Raw genomic sequence first — 15,451 nt, 5'->3', positions numbered from 1 at the left:
TATCCCATAATATCACATCCAGAAAGTCTGCAGCATATCATGACATTAGTTTACTATATATATATATATATATATATATATATATATATATATATATATATATAATCAAATTCCATGACATGCAGCTGAAAATGATACAACAGTGTCCATAGGTAGGTTCTCCTTGGTGTGTATATATATATATATATATGTATATATATATATATATAGAGAGAGAGAGAGAGAGAGAGAGAGAGAGAGAGATACATAATGTATATATGGATATATATATATATATATATATATATATATATATATATATATATATATATATATATATATATAATCAAATTCCATGACATGCAGCTGAAAATAATATAATAGTGTCTATAGGTAGGTTTTCCTTGGTGTATATATATATATATATATATATAGAGAGAGAGAGAGAGAGAGAGAGAGAGAGAGAGAGAGATAGATAGATACATACATACATAATGTATATATATATATATATATATATATATATATATATATATATATATATATTACATAGCTATCTATCTATCCATCTATACAGTATAACTCTAGGGAGAAATATGTATATTTTTTTCTATGAAACACATACTTTATATAATCTTGTCAATAGTTTTTTTTCTTATGAACATAGAACATGCTGCTAAAAATTATATATACTCACTCTATGGATATATATATATTAGTGCCAAGTAAATTGGTGGCATTGCAATATTGCAAAGAACAGTATTAAAATTGTCAACAGCTGATATACCTTTCACTCGTGAGCAATGTACTGTTATTTCCAGTTATTTCTACATATTATGCTACAATGACAGTTGGACAATTTTCTAATATGTGCAGAGGAAAGTGGTTTTGTTCAGTTATTGCTGATATTTATATTTTAATTAATCTGTATGTGCAATGTCAGCATGGCTAACTTGTGCAATCTTTGTACATAATTTGGTTTATTTTTTATAAAAAAGAGGAAGTATTGATAATATTTAGTAACTAATGTATATAAATGATTAGTAATATATAAGACATATGTTTTATGTATTTTTCATGATTTGCTTGGCGGTTCTGCCATGTTTTCAGTATGGAAGGTATGTCTGCTAGTGTTTAGTCAACTGAGTTGTAGGCAGATGTAAGGACATTGAGTCCTAAAATTATATTTATGAACTGGTATTATATAGTGGTTTTAACAATATTCATAGTATTCACATTTTTGCAAACTCTTAAGAAGAACAGGTCATATTTACTAAGGTGGCATATAAGCATTGCTAATCTTCTGTCCAGAAATCCCACTGATAACTGTCAATTTGTCTCTTTCAAAGATTGCTAAAAGAGCAACAGGCTGCACAGATATATAGCAGAGAAGCATTAAGATATACATAATAAAGTGCTCATACACCTTACAATCTGAATGTATGCATTCTCCTTAGAACTTTACAGTAACTATAACATGACTTGTTATAAATGGAATGAATTGTTAAGGCAGACACTTGAACTGCATAACTATTTGTATATCTAAAGGGGTTGGTACACAGATTGTACAATCTGATTGTTATGGGCGTGTCTCTCTTTATTAATAGTTCCTAATGAGGATGATTTACAATGGAGCAAAGACTGTTCACATAGCTTAGTGAATACAGTGAATTTGTGTTCTCTTCAATCTTAAACCAAAAATCACTGCAAGTTTGAGTCTGCATGCTGAACCCCTTATTGGAATATTTTCGACCCATATAGTAAATTTCACCCTACCCCATGATGGTTTTGGGCTGCTATTTCTCTGATACACACATATATATATATATATATATATATATATATATATATATATATATATATATATATATATATATATATATATATTTATCATGTATCTCCAAAAACAATATATATATATATATATTGTTTTTGGAGATACATGATAAATGATAAATATGTAGATAATTGACAGATAGACAGATTTTTGGGGGGTTATAGAGTCCCTTTAAGTTCAAGTTCAAGAGGAAACAGTAATACAGTGCACATGAGGGGAGGTGGGGGTTGGAAGGAGGGCAGCATGATGGATTATAAAAAAAGGGATTACTGCTGGCTGCAGACCTCCTACATAATCCCAATACACACATGTACAGTGTGATCGCACAGACTGGTCTGCTAACTAATGGAGTTTGCTGGCCTAATGAATATGCTAGTAGTAGTGTTCTATAAGGAAGTATGCATAAACAGTGTAGTATGGAGCAACCGATCCAAATTCCTCATTGATCAGCCCTCAGTGATCTGGATCTGATTGTATGGATTATTAAACCAGCCTTTAGCTTTTCAGCAGTGAACCAGCATGCACTTCTGTTTTATAATATAACATGATAAACTTTCAAATATACATTCTATTCCCTGTGGAGGCTGAATTAGGAGTAGAGAAGGTATTTTAGAAAAGTTTTGTAAATAAGGTGTTCTTATTGAGGCATTTTTTTTTTAAATTTCCCCTCTCGCCGGATTAAGTGAGCACAGGTTCATTGTATTTACTAACTTAACTAATAAATCAATGGAAGTTGTATTTTCACTGGGTTTAGTAAATAAAGTAAAGCTGTGTTCATAATAATGCAATCACCTGCTGGCTAATTTTGATCTTTTTTTTTTAATTCATTTTTTTCACATGCATGGGGATTAAAATGAATTTGTAAATTTGTAAAGAAACTCTGTTTTGATTAAAAATTACGGTTTTTGGGTTACTTTTAGTTGCAATCTTTTTCAATCCTCAATAGCCTAGTATGTAGATCTGGGGCTTTTTTCTTATGTGTAACATGCTATCTGTCTATCTACCCACACACACAATAGAAGTTGCTAGTGCACGTAAGTTTCTTACCATAAATTTTACAAGAGTAGCTGTAATCACTGACAGTAAAACATGCTTTATTCTTTTAGATATTAGGGAATTGGATACAATAGTAAAGTCAGTTTTAAGATTAGCATTTTTTTTTTTATAAGAGCAAGTAAAAGAATTCACCAATCTTTAAAAAACAATAAAATATGCTCATTAAAAAAATCTGAAAAACCTTAGTACAGCTTGTAATAAAAACAAAGAAAAAAAAACACAATGAGGTAAATTTCATTCTACGGTTGTCAAAATAATTACCATTCGGTAATTTGGTATAAGAGTAAAAATAGCGTTGTTAAAAAAAAAAACTGTTAATACACATTTGTATTACATAATTTATTCTGAAATGCTGGATTGAAGAAAAAAAAAAAAGGTAAAAGGTTACAATATGGATTACTGGGATGCAATTTAGTTAAACACCGGTAATTTTTGTAGTTTTATGCTATTTATGTTTTGAAGTGCTATACAGAAACGTACGAATTAGTATAATATAATGGTATGACGTATAGGACAAAACAGATGATCTGATCTCAAATTTAAAATTAAGTATAATGTAAATACAGTATGTACACAAGATATAGAATGCACATTATAAATAACACATCTATCTAATTTATACAGAGTTTACTGTATATAATCAATCTACAATTTACATTTATGATATGCAAATAATATCTACCACAAGAGAATTGCAGATGAAGATGTACTGAGGCTAATTTACAAAGAAGTTGAGAATCATTACACAATTTCACTTATCTAATCTTGTGAAAATAAAATTCCTGTTTATGTACTCCATCTGCATTGGAGATTGGATACTTGAAGTGAATGTTCACACAATGCAATTGTGTGCAGATTCTCAGATTCTCAGCTCCTTTATTAAAACAGCTATATATATATATATATATATATATATATATATATATATATATATATATATATATATGCTATTTTACTAAAGGAGCTGAGAATATATATTATTAAAATATTATATATATATATATATATATATATATATATATATATATATATATATATATATATATATATATATATATATATATATATATATATATATATATATACATACACACATATGTTAGCTAAAAAAAAATACATATACGTTAAAATGTATTGATATTGTTATACTAAAATTTTGAATAATCACTCTCAGTCTGTGTAGTTGATATCATGGCAATATGACATAATTAAAGCTCCCCTGTAATCAATGTAACTTATACAGCATGGTGTCTGAAGACAGTACTGTACTAATCTCCTTTAACAAATATCTGGGAGTCATCGTCCACAGTGAGGATGGAGAGTCTCAAGGTTAAACCTTCCATTCTTCTCTTTGGGCATCGTGGGAAAAGCGTTACCTTGCTGGCACAATCCCCCCTTGTGCCAAGTGGTGGGAAGGTCTCCTTTAGACGTGTGCCCAGTTGTTGCCTTGCCATGGGGGCAGCCACCCCCTGTGTGCAGACAGCTGTGGACCATTCATGTTTTTCAACAAGTCCTAATCAGCCCAGGCGGCGATAAGAAACTAATTAAAGAGAACTTTCTATGAAAAGATCCCCTTAGTACTGGCGAGCCTTATCGGATTCCTAAAGCTTTGGGTCAAGCGGGACCTGGAACAGTGACCAAATCATGGCTCTGCTCCGAGGATTGGCTTGTCAAGGTCACAGATGAGAAGCATCATCTGGATTAAAATGTGTGCAGTATACAGCCTGGCTGTCTATGGGACACTAACAAGGAGCCCCTATTATATCTCCTGCTGGGGGAGTCCTGTACAAATGGGGGGGGGGGGGGGGTACTCATTATTCTTCAAATATATATGATTAGTACTCTGCTGATCTTCAGAGTTTTTTGTTTGTGAGACTGAGTTTCTCTCTATACACACACTCCTCTATCTATATTTTATAATCGTATCTATCTATCTATCTATCTATCTATCTATCTATCTATCTATCTATCTATCTATCTATCATTTTATTTATATATCTAGAAATAGCTAGAATTGTGTATACATAGATAGCTGGATAGATAGATCGATACTGTAAAGGTATTAGATAGATAGATAGATAGATAGATAGATAGATAGATAGATAGATAGATCGATAGAGAGAAGAAATATGGCTCATTACTTAGTTGAGAATGTTTACTCAATAAATAAAGTGTATATTTACTTTACTTGTCCAATAATATGAAAAGCAAATTCCTGATTACTTGACTTATTTCATCTGCACATGGTTGGGGGTTTAAAATGAACAAAAATTCCTTGTTCACAAAATCGGATAATTGAAGTGAATAATCACTCATTTGTTGAGTAAAGATTCTTAACTCCCTAGTAATGCTATCTATCTATCTATCTATCTATCTATCTATCTATCTATCTATCTATCTATCTATCTATCTATCGATCGATCGATCGATCTATCTATCTAGCGATCTATCTATCAATGTATATATTTATATACATTTATATGATTGATTGATTTTTTTTTCCATTTAATTATTAACCTTACTTATTTTTAATTTTTGCATCGATGTTTATTCTTTTTTTTTGAACGCAATACAAATGGGACATGTGTGTCCAAAACCTCTACTAATGTTAAGTGTCACACACAGACACACACACCTCTTTATCATAATTACATTATTAAAAAAAATCTGATATATATATATATATATATATATATATATATATATATGAATATCTATAAATATTAATATATATATATATACATATATATATATATATATGTGATGTATATCTATAAATATAGATATTCATCAATATAAAGTGGACAGTGCTAATATCACTATATATATATATATATACATATATATACATATATATATATATATATATATATATATATATATATATATATATATATATATATATATATATATATATATGGAGAGAGAGAGAGAAAGAGATACATATAAAGTGGACAGTGCTAATATCACCATAAACCCCTTCTATTGCATTGCCTAGTCTTGTACACTTTAGAAACAAACTTTTCATACCATCTAATTTTGGAACTTGAGAGATAGCTTAAAAAAAATGTGTTCAGAATCTAATGTAAATTAAATAATGACAAGCTCATTTTCCAGGCCAGACTGTACAGTGCAGGGTGTGAGATAGGTGACAAGGAGGACAGAGGATAGTGCTTTGTTGTCATTTGTTTTGGATATTTTCCCTTCGCTGGCCCTAATTAATGAAAGTGTCTCCCCACCACTTGATGGATGGTCAGGGGCTGCAGAAAGGGCTGACTCCATTTGTTTGGGATACATATTGAAAGTTTATTTTCTGACAAGTAATTTTCCATTCGGTGGGGTACTGCTATTTTTAACTTGTTTTGTTTTGCTAAAAACAAAAATGGACCCAAGCTTTTTACAGTAAGTTTGGCTTATTTACCCATCTCGTCAGATACAATACATATATGAATATAGCTAAAGCACCCATTCTTTTCAGATAGAGCATTTGCTGTCAGGATTGAACGGATTTAGGTGTCCGTTTAGTATATTTTGATATTTTACATCTCTGGAGTTCTCTGCTCTTCTCAGAGATATTTGTTCTCACCCATGTGGCAGTTTAGTATATCATGTAGATCACTTCTCCCACTGAGAATAGAAGTGATCTACAAACGCTCTGAGAACCCTGAACGGCTTCTGTTTCTCACAATAGCTCAGGAGATTTCAGTATCAGAATCCCAAAGTGAAATAGGAAGCACTCCACATACACTGCACATATTAAGTTAATAATAAAGATATAATCCCCCTACCCAATAAACAGACACCCCATAACTGTAAAACATTCTAATTAATACATAACATATGTGCATACTTATGCGAATGGTGTATTCTGAAATGATAGTACCCTATTTGTCATGCAGATATGCACCATTCATATAAAAACAATAAATATATATATTAAATAGTTCAAAGTAATTTTAAAAAAGCATAACAATAAAAATATGAATTAATTAATATTATATAATTCATTTATATTAATATTAATTAATATTAAAAATATTAAATTAACAATTAAAATAATAATAAATAAATACATAATAATAATAAATATAAAAAATAAATAATACCGGCGTATTAACATATACACTTATGCAAACGCAGTGTGTACTGGACTCATCTGATGCTCTGAATTTTACAGCCACCTTGCGTTATCAGCGATGCATCATCTGCGCAGCTGTCAAAATTACAGCATCAGTTGTACTTCTGTAGCCCCAACACTGCCTTTATATATATGCCTATATATATGTGTATATCTGTGTGAGTGTATGTGTGTGTGTGTGTTTGTATGTATATATATATATATATATATATATATATATATATATATATATATATATATATATATATATATATATTAGGGGTGCAACAGATCGTCACTGATCCGTGATTCGAATGGGTCACCCTGTTCGGATCGGCACACGCAGCGATCCGCGGTCTCGGCCTTAGGAAAGGTCGTGGCTTCGGCCTAGCTCTGGAGCGGCAGCTATCTTGGTGCACCCATCAGCCGTTTACGATTCGATCACTCTGTCAAATGATGGAGCGATCACTTGTAAACAAACGTGGGTTCCTCTCTCCCTTCTGTAAAGTGGAGGGGAGAGATCGGATAGAAGCAGCACTGTGGGTAGGGTTGCCACCTGTCATGGATTCACCCGGACAGTTCGGGTTTGGAATCATGCGTTCGGGTTTCAGACTGCCTGAAACCCGGACACATTATTTAAACTGGACTATGGCCTCCCAGCCGGGTTGCTGCATGCAGTTGTCTAAGCTGAGAGTGCCTGTTACACTCTTTAACACTGCCCAAAGCCAGCACTAACAATCCCCCCCAAACATACACAGGAGTGTCTGCCCACACTCCAATCCCTGGTGCTGAGCCCCAGAATAGGAAAGTAAGTCGGGGCCAGAAATTTGAAGTCCAGCAGCCTCAGATACATCTGGATGAGAGGTGGTGAGTGAGCTCACCATCCATCCCTGTCTGTGACTGAAGTCTCCCCCCTTCTCTCTCCTGCCTCTGAGTAAGTACACTAAGGCAAATCAGGGTTCTCAGAGCACCCCTTACATCAGATTTCTCCTTTACACCAGAGGCCACAGTGTTTCCCCTTTACATCAGAGTCTTCTCCGTACATCAGAGTTCTCAGGGTCCCTCCTTAAATCAGGGTTCCTAGAGCATCCCTTATGTTAGAGTTCTCCCTTACATCAGAGTCTGCAGAGTCCCCTATTACAGTGAAAGGGAACTCTGCGAGTTCAGATGTAAAAGGGGAACTATGTGGACTCTGATGTAAAGGGGGGGCTCTTGTTCTTAACTTCATATGATTAGAAATGTTATTTAATAGCAAAATATATATATATAGTTTATACTATAAAAAAAATTGCTGTGCGCCGCAAAAGTGTTCGGGTTTGACTTGAAGAAAAGGTGGCAACCCTAACTGTGGGCTGGATCTGTAGTGTCCACAGCGCTGCTCTGTAACAATTGCAGTCACAGTCATCCCTCCATACTCTGCCAATACTCTGCAATTCCCTGCCAATACCGTGCCAATAGTCTGCCATACCCTGTCAATACTCTGCCATACCCTGCCAATAGTGCTATACCGTGCCAATACCCTGCCAATACTCTACAATGCCCTGCCATGCCCTGCCAATAACGTGCCAATACTATGCCAATACCGTGCCAATACTCTGCCAATACTGTGCCAATACTCTGCCAATACCGTGACAATACTCTGCCAATACCGTGCCAATACTACGCCAATACCGTGCCAATACTCTGCCATACCCTGCCAATACTGCCATACCCTGCCAATACCCTGCCAATAACGTGCCAATACTCTGCCAATACTCTGCCATACCATGCCAATAGTCTGCCATACCCTGTCAATACTCTGCCATACCCTGCCAATACTGCCATACCCTGCCAATACCCTGCCAATAACGTGCCAATACTCTGCCAATACTCTGCCATACCGTGCCAATACTCTGCCATACCCTGTCAATACTCTGCCATACCCTGCCAATACTGCCATACCGTGCCAATACCCTGCCAATACTCTGCAATACCCTGCCAATAACATGCCAATACTCTGCCAATACCGTGTCAATACTCTGCCAATACCGTGTCAATACTCTGCCAATACCGTGTCAATACTCTACCAATACCGTGCCAATACCGTGCCAATACTCTGCCAATACCGTGCCAATACTCCGCCAATACCGTGCCAATACTCTGCCAATCCTCTGCCATACCCTGCCAATACTGCCATACCGTGCCAATACCCTGCCATACTCTGCCAATACTCTGCAATACTCTGCCATACCCAGCCAATACTTGCCAATACCCAGCCATACTCGGTAATACCCAGCCATACTCAGCGATACCCAGTCATGCTCAGCCAATTATTATTTGCTGATCCGAAAAATGATCCAATCCGTGACTCTGATCCCAGGAACGATCCGTTTCGTGAGTTTTTTGAAAATATATATACACACACAAATATAAATATATATACACACAGATATATATATATATATATATATATATATATATATATATATATATACACATATAAATATATGTATATATGTTTGTGTGTGTGTGTATATATATATATATATATATATATATATATATATATAGAGAGAGAGATATATATACATATATATATATATACATATATATACATATATATATAATCTCTGTGTGTAATTGTATAGTTATTGTATTTGTAACCTGCTGTTGGTGTATTTTTCACTGCAGTTAAGAAAGTTTTTACTTTCATTTCTGGCCACGGGAGAAGGAAAAAGCTATTCTCTGGCAGAGATCTCCTGATATCTCCACCTCTGGGCTGGAGAAGCCAGAAAGGAGAACTTGAAAGAGAAGCACAGAGAAAAAGTGGCATCTCTGTATACTAAACATGCCGTTTCTGTTGCAGTCAATGCAGCCGTTCTGTGGACTGAGATGAGAAGAGAAAAAATAGTTCTCCAGCACTGATCTCGGTATATTAAACCTGCAATGCTCTGAGATAAGCAGAGATCATCCTGATCTCAGCTTATCAAATTTTACTAAACGGACACCTTAACAGTAATAATTTAATGGTGGAGCCACATCTATTCATAATTACAATTAGAATATAAAATAACATGTAAAACAATAATACAAATTAGAGTAACAATTAGAATGTTTACAGTAAATGTAACTATGTTATGACGTTAAACAAAATATTTAAAATGTGTTAGATGTTCTCAGAATTGTTTTGCAGTAATGTTTATTTGTTTTAGCAGATCTGCAGATGTTTCATCGACAAATGTTAGTAGAGTAGTTACGATTTGCTCCATGAAACACACAACATCTGTCAACTCTTTTTATATATATATATATATATATATATATATATATATATATATATATATATATATATATATATAAACACATAAAAAACATAATGTTATGTGCAAAAATCTAATTGTATTGGCTTTTTAAATTAAGATATAACAGTATATATATATTTTTTATAAAGGTGTATACAGTCATACCCCACTTTTAAGTACACAATGGGGTTTATTTACTACACTTGGAAAGTGCAAAATCAGGCTCAAATCTGCATAGAAACCAATGTGCTTCCAGATTTTATTACAAACCCTCAATTGAACAAGCTGGAGTTAGAAGCTTATTGGTTTCTATGAAGAAGTGAGCCTGATTTTGCACTTTCCAGCTTTAGTAAATAAACCCCATTGAGTACTTAAAAGTGGGGTATGCCTATATATCTTTGTATAGATGTGGGGCACATTTATTAAGAAAGGGAATTCGCCCCCAAAAATTGCAATTCATTTTGCTGTGAAATTTTTCCCTAGTTATAAAAAAGTATTTGTAGAAAGCAGCACAATAATCCAATGATAACAGTGCATTATAATAGACAATACTGTTAACGTTCATTCTCAAGAATTTAGTAAATAAGGTAAAGTTGAGTTCACATTCTCAATACTGTATTTTGAATCTTAACAAACTTAATGCTCCCTGGAGATGAATATGACCTGGTCAGTTCATATTAATGGTAACACTGTCAACTATAATATAATATAAGTTAAAGAAGAGAAATACATAAGTTGCCATTGCTGAACTCTATTGTAAAATGCTAGGTGCTTGGCTGTCTCTGGCATTAATAATTTCTAAATCACTAACCTGGAACAAGTATTGCAGCAATTGAAGTTAAGCAACTGCCTGATATGCAAAAGTATTCCAGGTCACTGACTTAAAATACTGAAGCGATTGTATCAGCATGACAGTCAGATAACTAGCAGTTCCAGTAAGAGAGATCATAAACAGCAGTCTAACATATTTCTCTTTGTATAAATTTCATTAAATCTGAGATTTCATGTTATTTCTATTTCATCCTATTATAAATATTCCAGAGTGAAAGCTCATTGATATTTGGAATGATCCACTAAAGAAGTAGAGGATGTTCACTTAACAAAATGTTTACTCTGCAAAGTGAAATAAATTGAACCCAGAAGTTGAATACCCAATCATAAACAAGGAATTCATAGAACATTTACTTTTCTTAGTGAGCTGTGTATACTAATTGAATAAATCAGCCCTAGGATATCTTTATGTATCAAAATTAGAAAATGCTTTTCTGAGAGGGCAAATTATGGCAGTCATACTCAGCTTGAAGCAGAACAGTCATATACAGGCATACCCCACTTTTAAGTACACAATGGGGTTTATTTACTAAAGCTGGAAAGTGCAAAATCAGGCTCACTTCTGCATAGAAACCAATGAGCTTCCAGGTTTCATTACCAAAGCTTATTTGAACAAGCTGGGGTTAGAAGCTCATTGGTTTCTATGCAATAGTGAGCCTGATTTTGCACTTTTCAGCTTTAGTAAATAAACCTCATTGAGTACTTAAAAGTGGGGTAAGGCTGTATGCAATGAAAACATTTTGATTGCTTGATATTTTTTTTACAGAGCATATTGTTCTTTATTTTATTACATTAATTCCATTACGTTTAATAAATATTAACTGTTATCTTGTATCAAGGGGTCATCTTAAATGGTAATTCTTGGAAATCCCTCCTGTATTGATTTGCATTGTAAGTATACTGTCTACCCTCATATTGTAAAACGCTGCACAAACTGTTGGCGCTATATAAATCCTGAATAATAATAATAATAATTAATAAATAGATGATTTCCACCAACGTTGATTGTTTTCATCCACTTCTAAAGTCCATATTATTATTATTATTTTTATTATTATAGTTGTTATTGTTATTGTTATTAATAATAATAATAATAATAATAATAATAATTTATTAATATACATTGCTTTAGAAAATAAAAGGTGACAGTACAGTTACTAAACAATTCAATACAAGAGTATTTGGAGGACCTTGCTCACAAGAAGGTGATACAACAGGTATACTGTATACCATTTCAATCCAGCAGGCCTGGTTTGCTGCTGACGACTAATCATAAGTATTGACATTCTTCCTTGCAATAAAATTTCATTGAAATAAGCTCATGCATTCTGCACCAGAGAAGAGTTTATGGCCAATTGTAAACTGGAATATTTGTATGCTGATTGTGTTTGCCTCAAATATCCAGCAGGGAGAAATCTGTATTTTAAGTTGCTTTTAAAATGATGGGCAGTGAACATAGGCTCACTGGACCATTGTAAAAATGACACTTCTATTTTATCCTATACTGAGTAATTACATAAGGAGCTACATTTATTATAAAGGGATCTGTGGAAACGTTAGTATTGACTTGGTGTTAAAAATAAACCAAATACCTCTTAAATTGCAACTCAAGTAATGGGTATTCTTTTAAAGCTGAACCCCAGGCATAACAATTTTCATTAAATATATTCCTCAGTTGCCACAAAGCATAGAAATCTATTTTGTGTGCACTGACTGTCTTTGCAAATCCAGATGTTACCTTGTAAAAGTAATGTTGACATCATCATTGTGCTGTACATAGCCTGTGCAGAGAACAAAGCTGTGGGAGGAACCCAACAGGTCCACCCACTACAGGCAAAAAAATACAAGAGGGGCGGATACAAGACCAGTCACTCTGCATAAGAAGAGAGTGCAACAATGACTGGTCTTTGTTACTGGAAGCTCATGTACAGAGGCAGTTTCACACTGGATTACTGCAGAGATCTGAAAAAAACAAAACACAAAGTACACCAAGGTTCAAAAAAGAATACACATGCTTTTTATATTTAGACATTTGATTATTCTGGAGTTCTGCTTTAAATATGTGCTTTGAAAGGCCAAGTGTAAGTATAATACACACGTCCGGACTTTTCGACGGACTTTGCAGCTGAGGTCCGCCGGACTTTCAAATGAATGGACTTGGCCACACATGATGACCCCAAAAGTACGACGGATTCAAACGTGATGACGTAGAATAAGGAAGTTCATAGCCAGTAGCCAATAGCTGTCCTAGCTTCGGTTTTAGTCCGTCGGACTAGCACACAGATGACCAGATTTTTCGACTGGACTCGAGTCCGTCGGAAAGATTTGAAGCAAGTTTTATTTCTAGGTCCACCGGACTTTTGGGAAGAAAAAGTCCACTAGAGCCCACACACGATCGAATTGTCCGACGGATTCAGGTCCGCCGGACCAAGTTCATTGAATAGACCGGTCGTGTGTACGCGGCATTAGAGGTTTTGTGCCTTTTCAGTTGTATTGATGAGCTAAGTTTTGGACTGAACTTAGTTTTGTCCAATCCTACAAGAAACTGTCACATGATGGCAGGCTGCTGGCCCAACCAGTTGCGGGTGTGGAATTCTATGCCTTGTTGTAACAAAGGGGTATGAATGCTGGTGATATCATTGAACTAATATGGTCACATGTCCACAATAGCTTAATGACAATGTGCAAATACGGCCATGGGACCATATGAGGTCAATGATGTCATAGGCATCCCTTCCCCTTAGTTGTGGGATGGGGAATTTCATGCCCGCAGCTGATTGGGCCAGCAGTCTGCTAATGTTTGACATGACATTTAACAGCTTCCCATGGACAACTGAGTTTGGCTTGAACCTTAGCTCATCTCTATTCCGTTAGAGAACAGTATGAGCTGCTTTCATACTGTAAATATAAAAAGATCACAACACATAAGGCCTAGGTTCTTTATTGCTATCTACTAATTGACATTCAATGGGTCTGATTTATTAAAGGAGTAGAGATTGTTAATGTCCAAGGTCCTCTTTTTTTTTTTTCCTTGTACATGACTACTCCTTCAGTAAGCCAACCAGAAATTCCAAGGCCAAGTTGCATACCATTGGAAAAAAGCCAACAATCCAAGAGGTAATAGATGCAAAGTTACTATATGGCATTAACTGATCATCACCAAACAAGGAACAAAACTACCACTGCAGGGCATAATTAAAGCATAAACAAATGATCTGAAGGTGGAACCTGTTATGGCCTGTACACACGATCAGAAAATCGTACCGAAAATAATGCTTTTGAAGCGATCATACGATAATCTGCTTGTTAGTATACAGCTTTCGACAGCTGATCACGACAATTCATGCATAATTATCCGATGGGACAAGCACGAAAATTTTTCTCTTACGATACCAGATCGTACAATTGTAATTCAATCAGTACAGTTGTCGTACGAAATACAATACAAATACATTACAACACATTACATCACTTTTGAATTTTTATTCTGTCATATGAGAGTTTTCGTAACCTTAGTAAACTCTTCATTTTCGATATCAGACTAGCATGAAAAAACAAAACAAAAAAAAACATTGATCATTCGTCCGATAATCTCATTGCGTGTGGAAAATGAATTGGTAAATAAAAAAACAATTAGTGATATGCTAAGAATGACAATGCATCACAATCAAAGTTCATATATTAATTCTGATGATATTTATGTATATGAAACAAAGTCCATAAGGTGCCAAAATAAAATGCTTAGTGCTCAAAAAACGTCCACTTTAAAATTGTGCTCCAGTGATCCAAACATGCTCCTTTTAAAAAAAGACAGCCTCAGATAATATGGCTTTTGGATACAGAGATCAAACGAGCCTGTGTGAAATGTGCACAAGGAAGCCCCAATGCTCAGGAGTAGTTATGATAGAGTAGATATGATGAGTAGATATGATGAGTTATTAAATAGTTAAAACCCAATTACATTTGGATAAAAATGAGAAGTGATGTGCACAAAAGCCTGCCGCAGTGTCACCTGAGCTCCGTCTGCGATGACGTCACACGTATGCTCCGCCCACTGTGTTTCCCAAAAAATGCCATCTTCAGGGATTGGAGGATTGGAAAAGTCTAAATTTTTAGGGGAACACGACAGTCGGAGCATATGTGGGATGTCATCATGGTCGGAGCTCGGGTGATACCACTGCCGGCTTTTTGTTCACATCGCTTGTCATTTTTATGCAATTGTAAGTGGATTTTATCTTTTTAATAAAAGTTACCATTCTGGTACACACTATGAGGGCTCTCCCTGCTTGTATCTACACACGTTCCTGGAAAGCTCCTCTCCTTTGGAGGTGTTTGATCCCATTTCCAACA

At 34.5% G+C, this 15,451-nt stretch overlaps 1 protein-coding gene across 3 annotated transcripts in view; it reads left to right on the top strand.

Moving 5' to 3' along the window:
* Positions 1 to 15,451, top strand: part of WT1 (WT1 transcription factor) — a 101,522-nt gene that overhangs the window by 619 nt on the left and 85,452 nt on the right. The window lies entirely within an intron of this gene.

This window comes from Lithobates pipiens, unplaced genomic scaffold (assembly GCF_037356315.1).
Source record: "Lithobates pipiens isolate NorthernLeopardFrog02 unplaced genomic scaffold, aLitPip1_a1.2 Scaffold_10, whole genome shotgun sequence".
Taxonomy (NCBI): domain Eukaryota; kingdom Metazoa; phylum Chordata; class Amphibia; order Anura; family Ranidae; genus Lithobates; species Lithobates pipiens.
Note: the sequence above shows the minus strand (reverse complement) of the source record. Positions and strands in the feature narration are given on the sequence as shown.